The 8,556-nt window shown below is 38.5% G+C and overlaps 1 protein-coding gene across 5 annotated transcripts in view; it reads left to right on the top strand.

The window, feature by feature from the left end:
- Positions 1–8,556, top strand: part of LOC117176068 — a 54,553-nt gene that overhangs the window by 8,457 nt on the left and 37,540 nt on the right. For 3 of the 5 annotated variants that reach the window (XM_033366074.1, XM_033366075.1, XM_033366073.1), the window contains exon 2: positions 4,428–4,556. The exons of 1 other annotated variant lie outside the window; for it this stretch is intronic. The gene's annotated coding sequence lies outside the window, so the exon portion shown is untranslated. One more of the 5 variants, XM_033366078.1, reaches the window with a different exon arrangement.

Below are 8,556 nucleotides of genomic sequence, written 5' to 3'. Positions count from 1 at the left end.
CAAAAGATATTTATTTTCCATGAAGACTAATTTTCTGAACAAAAAATTAATGTTTAATCATAGTTAAATTTTCGACAACAAAGATTAATTTTCTACCAAGAAGGAAGAGTATTCAATAAAATACAAAAAATTTTAACTAAAAAGATCACTTTTCATTTAAACATAGAATAGTTAAATTTGTGGTTAAAAAAAAATTTTTTATCAAAAAGAAAATAAATTTTTTACAAAATAGTTACATTTTCAACAGATTTTCATAATTTAAGCGAGTTTCAAAGAATGAAACCAAGTTTAAAAGGGTTATTAAAAAAAAATTTAATACTTTAGAAATCTTTATAAAAAGTTCTAGGTATTTGAAAAGATTTTAAAGGATTTGAAAAATTTGAGAGAATTTTAAAAGATTCCAAGGAATTTTCAATTGATCACAATAATTTAGAATATTTTGAAGGATTTGATGTATATTTTAGGATATTTTAATAGATTTCAAGTAATTTTTAAATTATTTTAATAATTTAGTATGAGATTTTAAAGGATTTGAAATATTTCAGGGTATTTATTGAATTTTAAGATATTTTTAAGAGCTTTAAAAATTTTTTAAGATTTCAAAAGGTTTTTAAGGATTTTAAATATTTGAGGATGTTTTGAAAGATCTCAAGGAATTTTCAACTTATTTTTATAATTAAAAGGAATTTCAAAGAATTTTAACAACTTTAGCAAGGTTATTTAAAAAAATTCCAAAGTACTTTAGAAATCTTTAAAAGATGCAAAGGTCTTTCAAAATATTTTGAAGGTTTCCAAATATTTGAGAGTATTTTAAAACGTTCCAAGGAATTTTCAATTTTTTACAGTAATTTAATATGAGATTTTAAAGGATTTGATATATATTAGGATATTTTAATAGATTCCAAGGCATTTTCAATTGATTTCATTAATTCAGTATGATATTTTAAAGGATTTGAAAACTTTTAAGGTATTTTTAAACTTGTAAGGAATTGTATTTTTGTGTTTCAGGTATGTTTTTGTTAATGCGTATATACTTTTAAGTTCTTCAGCAGTGCTAGCGTAATTGTATTTGGGAATGTAGAATACTGAAGTTGCATTGAAGTGTCACATTCAATTTTGAATAATGATGCCATGTTTTAGTGGACGAAGAAGAATTTATTTGAAACAAAAAAAAAATAATAAAAAGTATTTAAAGAAGTATCCAATGTACGGCGCGTCGAGATCGTCGCGCCAAGCTGCACTGCAACGCAGAAGTCGCGCGAAAGAAATGTTATATATCTCCACCCATTTCTTTCGTCGCATTTTTTATAATAAACCATTTTAAAAAATGTTAAGCATTTTTTAAACATAAATTTAGATACATATAAAAATCATAAAAAAGTTAATTTTGATAAATTTAGTAAAAGTTATGGTTAATTGAGTATCAGCGTGCTCGGTAAATAGTTGAAAATTCGCAACCCTGTATTCTAACAACCGTTCGTACTAGAGGCATTCTCTTAATGAAATTAAAGGAGGTTCACTAAAATAATAAATTCGTGGACTTCCAAGAAAATCGAAAACAAGTTTTTAGGCAGGTACACTTGACGAATTTTGCTTCTCATACGGAAACTGAATTACTCATATGGGGGCTTCCATGAACTACAAGGCCCAATTTTTGCCACATTTTGCTCCCAATGTAGTCAACGTGGTATTCTCGTGGACCCCTTCCCCTTGACGCCGCGTCGTTTATGGAAGGCTTCTAATCAACAGTTCATGTACTTTATTGAAAATTCATTTTATAAAATTTATATATGTGTTGTAATATTTTTTGACTTCTTATCGTTTTCAGTAAACATTTTATTGTTTTCTGGCCATGTGTCTTATTATTTTCTTTACCCTTACGTGTAAAGCAACGTGGTTCGGACTCCCCCCCCCCCCCCCCCCCCCCCCCCTCGGAGACCTACTTGGACTTTCGACGACACCCGCCCCTCCCAGTAAAGAAACCACGTGGTTTATGGAAGGCCCTTATGACAGGGGTCTTCAGTGAGGGGAAATTTGGTCCCAAATACTCATTTGCAAGATGTCTCGTTTCTACCACTAGGCTGTCTTACTCAGCACGAACAAATTCCGCCTCTTACAGCTGGGTAGAGGTTCGTGGTGGTGGAAACGAGACATGTAACAAATGAGTATTTGCGGTCGAATTACCCCTCGCTGAAGAGCACTGCTTTATAGTATAAGTATCACATGCCCTTAAGAACTTTAATAAAGTCATCGATATTGAATATAAGGTGATACAGGGTCATGCAAATAAGAAATCAAACTTCTGAGACTATAATGATAAAACTTTATTGCAACCAATTACGTTTTCTTAGAATTGCTTCTCTTATAATATATTTAAGGCTTTAAAATTTGATGATTTTGGATTTGTTAATTTGATAAATTCTGAGGTAATATTTTTTCTCCTAAATATGTTAATATCAATTTTTTAAAAAGCTGTTGCAAAAATAGTTCAAATTTTAAATAATACCTGAAATAATAAACATTTTTGCTGTTAAAGCATTTTTAAGAATTTTAAAGTAAAAGTAGATTTTCCCAAATTTGTTCCAATTTCAGCGTCTTATATCATGAAAAACATACAATTGTGCTCATAAGTTGCTGCGATTCTATAGAAATTTACCTAAAAAAATACCCTAAAAATAATCTTTTTTTAATGTTGCATGTACCGAGTCAAAAGTTAAAAATTCAGTATCCACGGCTTTCGACGATTTCGAATACCTACAAATTTCGCTAAAAAAATTTAAAATTAGGATAAATATCATGTATCTTATAAAGAGAAAGAGATACGTCAAAACGGACAAAATTTTCAGATTTACCTGACTTTTTCTAGTAGGGAAAACATGACAATTTCCAATACTTTTTCAATAGCTTCCTGAAAAATGAAAAAATTACGTAATCCTGAGCTTATGTATAGAACTTATAGAAAATAGTCACAGAAATACTACCACCACATATCAAGTGATCTCACCTTCCTACCCTGTTCGGGTATCTTCTCCGAAACCCAAAATGTCTATCACGCAGACCTTTCGACACGCTAGCACTTTTAGGCATCACATGCAAAGGCAAAAAAACTACTAAGCTAATTGGAAAAATGGGGAAAAACTCCTCAAAGGGTGTCACAGTTGGGAATCTCTTCCTGAAATGAAAAATCACTGCCAAAGACTTGTAGAACTCCTTATAGGGTGACTTTTTGGCATCGCTCCTTAAACTATAAAAGATTAAGTAGCTAACGGTTAGAAACATCAAGCACGTCTTTCCGAATGTGCTACCCTTAGACACCATTTCCTAAAGAGAAAATTGAGGGTTCTATTATGTGGTAAGTTACAGGGATTGGAAAAGTAATAACTGGATTATTGGTTGCTTTTAATTAGTTTTGTCTATTAAGGGTTGAAAGGATTTGTTTTGCATGCAGAAAAAAAGAGTTTGTTAATCTTACTTATGGAATTGTGTCAGAATGAATTTTTCTGTAATAATTACATGAAGTTTGAGATTTGCAGAATTTTCTATACAACTTACCAAACATTCTTGTGAAATTAACAGAGAAAGAACCTTGTGATCTTAACGTATTTTGTCACTTCATGAGTGATTTTTTACAAGTCTTGGGATTAGAAAAGAAAACTGTTTGCTTTTAATTAACCTTAAGTGTGAGAGATTAGAAAAGGTTTGTAATTGTTCATAAGTATTAAAGAGTTGGAAAGGGGATATACAGATTGGGGAGATGTGACCGAAACGTCCACTCTATTTTTTGTCTTTTTTCGCTTTGGTTTGCAAATGCCAAAAAATGTCACCTGTCCTATGATAATGCAGTGCGAAATTGGTTATAATGACTGATTTTTCAGCTAACAGGGCATTGACAAAAACGTTGAATGAAAGCGAGAGTTTGGTGTATATAGAAAAAGTGGAGAAGAAAATTTAACGAAATATGACACTTTCGATAATAATATGATGTTGTAGGCGTGGGTTATTGAAAAAAATGTTGATATTTTTTGAAAATTACTAAATAGAAACATTGATTGAACATTGGAGCATTTCGTCGACAATTAATGAAAGATTAACTTCCCAATCAGTTGCATACGACAATGAGTTCGCAATGGAATCATTAGAAAAGCTAGGGATTTTCATGTGTAGATTAATATTCTATAAGATACTATATATACTTCTTAAACAATATACGAATATTGATTATCGCATTTGAGTAAAATGTAATAATTAATTGAAACAGTTAATTTTTTCTTTTAAAAACAACCAGAAAATTTCAAAAATAAAATGAATTTTCATTTGTCTAATGCAGAGAAGGAGTAATCAAATAGTACGATAAGACGATTTTTTATCGACACGTTTTGATATGACATTTAATATCAATATTAATTTTGTTATTTTTTATTGCACAGGAGAGTCCTCCTGGAAAATAATTTTCATCATCAAGCAGTTTACTCAACAGAATGGAATACTCAGAATTTATAAATCGAGTAATGAAAACCAAAGGGCATCCATTCGTCACACACGCTTGGCACTTTCAAGTAAGATTCATGCCCGATACTGTGAAAATTGAGAAATTGAACGAACTTACCTTAAGTGAAGTTCAATCTCAATTGTGTGAGCTGCCATGTGCGAATAGATCAAGTATGTAGTATGCAGCCACGTAGTTACTGCTCGTTCCGCACAGATATTTTAAATTCAAAGAAAGTTTAAAGTGCCCTCTCTAGGAGGTGCCTCTGTGTCGCCATCTTGACTTGTAATTAATTTTAAATTGTTATTTTAATAGCAATATTATGAGTATTTCTTTTAATTGGGTGTGGTTAAAATAAAAATCCTTCCGTTCTTCCTTAAACGGGTGGGTTTGGTCTATTCGGACGAGGCAGCTAACACAATTGCGATTTAACTTCACTTAAGGTAAGTTTGTTCAATCTCTCAATTGTATTTCACTGCCTCGTCCTCATAGATCAATTATGTAGATGTTTAAAGACAAAATTGCGATTTACCCAATTCATTGATATTGATGAGTGTGATTTTATAATAAATATTCTGGTTTGAGACCGTCACAGCCCCTGACGCTTGGGTGATCCCGTTGCGTCCCCTTATAAGCCTTAAGCATGGCCCCGAAGCCCTCTCCATAAAGAGAGGACCGCAGCGACGCTGTTGTCTGATACTCAGACTCACTGATGCAGAAGCTGCCTGTAAGTGTTACACGTTTCCCCGCAATCACAGGGCAGTGACAGAGAATATAAGTGGAAGTCTCATTATCCTTTCTGCACAGACGACAGAGGGGACTTTCTTCAAGCCCTATCTTATGTGTGTGATACCGGAGGCTTCCATGTCCTATAAACATTTCTGTTAGGACTTTTACTTCATTCCTCCCGAGCTTAAGTATTTCTTTCACTCGATGAGGTTTAAGCTTTGAGCCCAAGAGTGTCTTAGCCTGTCTGCAGCCAGAGACCGCATCCCACTCATTCTTATTTTCCTCGGTGAGCCAACTGTTAATATCTTCAGTGACCAACCTACTGGAAATGCCTACAACTGGCTCAGGTCCAGTAAAGTTTCCCTTTGCTGCTGGCTTTGCTAGCCTGTCCGATATCTCATTGCCCTTGATGCCACTGTGTCCAGGGATCTAGAGCAGAGTGACTCGGTTTTCTGTCGCTAGCTTATTCAGTGCCTCAAAGCACTCCCATACTAGCAGCTATGTGGTCATTGTTCCATTCAGAGCCATGATATAGCAGCCTTGCTATCTGAGCAGATGCGAATGTTCCGTTTTCCGCCATACTCCATTGCCTTATAGGCTCACTGGAGTAAGGCCATAATCTCAGATCTTAAAACTGTTGCGTAGGACCCCATCGCAATTGTGAAGCCCATTCCGTTCCTTGTACGATATACACCTGCTCCAGCGTTCTCCTTGTTCCTGGAGCTATCTGTAAACCAGATGCCTCCATCACTGGGCAAGTCTGCCTCACCGTTAGCCCATTGCTCTTTCGTGGATAAGCTAACTCGGTACTTCTTGTCGAAGAGGTAGCGACATGTAGACATTTTGTCCCTGAGCATGCTCAGTGTCGGCCTCCTCGCGATGTCGATTGTTATCCGCATAACTGTCGAGATACTGCAATCGTTTACCATATTTTTAATCTCCAGGCCGCCTTCGCAGCCACGGCCTTTATGGTTAGATGGATGGGCCCCAAACCTATTATTGCCCCCAGGGTCATCGTGGGTGTCGACTTCGAGGCACCAGTGATACTAATCAGAATCAGTCCCCTGTTTTTTTCCAATCGGAACTTTATAGTAGAAAGTTCGACCCTGGTCCACCAGACGAGTGCCGCATAGGTTAGTTTGGGTCGCAGGATCGCTGTGTAGATCCACGTAAGTGCCCGGTTTCAGCCCCAGCTATTCCCTACGGCTCTTCTACAGAGTCAAAGAGTCGCTACTAGCTTCTTGCACTTGTTTTCCAGGTGTTCGTTCCATAACAGATTCTTATTCAGTATGACTCTTAGATATTTGTCTTGCCCTTTGATTTCCAGTTTTTGTCCAGCCAATTTCAATGTACTCGTGGTTCCCCACTTATACCTTCTGGTGAACACAAATGCATCCGTCTTGCTCGGATTGACTGATAGTCCAGTCCTCTTACACCATGAATATACTATTCATAGTGCTTGTTGCATTACTCCGAAGAGCGCATCCAAATGCAGAACGCGCACGATAACCAGTATATCGTCTGCCTAGCCTATAAGGTGGAGGCCCTGACTCATGAGTAGATGCAGCAATTCATCCACTACTAGGCACCACAGCAAGGGTGATAGAACACCCCCCTGTGGACATCCCGAGTCAACGGTTCCACATAAACTGGTGTCACCCTTAGTCGTGGTTAGATTCCTATTGGCCAACATGTGGCAGGTTCATTCTACGACTGCACTAGGTACGCCGTGTGCGATCATGGCCGCCCTGATTACTTCTCCAGAGGTGTAGTTACAGACTCCTTCGGAATAAAGACTACTCTCGCACCCCTCTATGCCCCCGGAACATAACCCAACGTCAGGCTAGCCCTAGCAATTCTCACAAACGGCCCAATCGTGATCTCACCAGCCCTCTGTAAGAGGACTGGATATATACCATCCGGACCGGGAAACTTGTAAGGATTGAAGGACTTCAGGGACCATCTCCAGCTTTCATGCTTTGCCTTACGTATTGCAACCCTATACTCATCCCTCATCGATGTAAATGAAGTCCATAGTTCCTTCGTTTGCCAGAACTTGCACGCCTGAACCTCACTCTGATTTGTCTGCGAAGCTGTTCGAGTTTCGCATTCCACCAGTGTGTCTCTCCAGCCTTTCGGACTTTTGAAGGTCGACAATTACTTTCATAAGTGGATTTGATGGCTTCCGTGAAGATCTCGGCCGCCATCTCCAGGGCATCCAAGTCTCTAATTGACCAGGGTACTTCTGAAAGTGCACTTAATTCTGTGGAAAACTGTGGATTTCTGATGCATTTAGGGCCGATAGGTACAGCGGATTCCAACAGACAGCCTCTGAGAGGCCGTCAGTCCAACCCCCGACGACATCCTGTTCGTCGGCTGCTGGACCGCCGTGTGCCTTCACAGGCTTAGCCCCCCTCCGTGGGGTGCCCTTTGAGCCCCTTCCTCGCTTTTGAGCCTCAATGCTGTTTATCGGCGTTGTAGTCACCGATGTGCCAGGTTCTGCAACTGTTCCACTAGCCAGCTGCGCTTGCCTCCTCAATCTCCTTTTTAGGGAACCGTTGATGCCTTTCTTCTTATTGGGAGACTGATTGGCCACTCCCGTTTCCATAGCCTTACTCAGAGGGGCCGTCACACCCTCATCTCCCGAAAGAGCTGGGGGCATAGCTGCCGCCTGAGTAAAGCTTGCCAGAGAGACATATTGGGATGAAAGGGTTATGCTAGACCCGTTAGGACCCAGCCCTTTCCCCCCCCCCCCCTCCGCTAACTCCCGTTCTTCTTCTTTTGGATTTTTTGCGTGATCCATTTTCGTACCCACGAGTAGTTAGGGAAATAAAAGGTCCGCCCCTGCAGAGCCCCGCATGCAAGGGTAAGACTAATTACTTGGGGAGGTCGTCCGGTGTCCCCGAGAGGCTGTTAGGATACCTTCGTACCCCCTATGTGCCAAGGTGCCATGGGCACGATCACTCTATACCCATGACCTCGACCCAGGGATCCAGAAGGTCCGTGTTAGCTAGGCTCTTTCACCCTTCTAGCATACTACAATCATGCATACCAGGCGAGCATGTTAATAGGAATCCTTCTCAAAACACCCAGGAGAGCCCGTTTGTAAGGGTGCTTTCATCCATATCCATACGCATACAGGCCGAGGTCCGGTTGACCCTTATGCCCCACACGCTGAAGCCTCCCCACCAACTACAAGGTCTTGCAGCCCCTAGGGGAGAATGAGTGTGATAATCGCAAATAAAACACATCTGTAATTATATTATGAAGAAGAATACATTGCAAAATGACAAAACAAAGTACTTACATGGTATATCGAATGATTGCCTCCGCAAAATGTT

The sequence above is a fragment of the Belonocnema kinseyi genome, chromosome 7 (genome assembly GCF_010883055.1).
Source record: "Belonocnema kinseyi isolate 2016_QV_RU_SX_M_011 chromosome 7, B_treatae_v1, whole genome shotgun sequence".
Taxonomy (NCBI): Eukaryota; Metazoa; Arthropoda; class Insecta; order Hymenoptera; family Cynipidae; genus Belonocnema; species Belonocnema kinseyi.
Note: the sequence above shows the minus strand (reverse complement) of the source record. Positions and strands in the feature narration are given on the sequence as shown.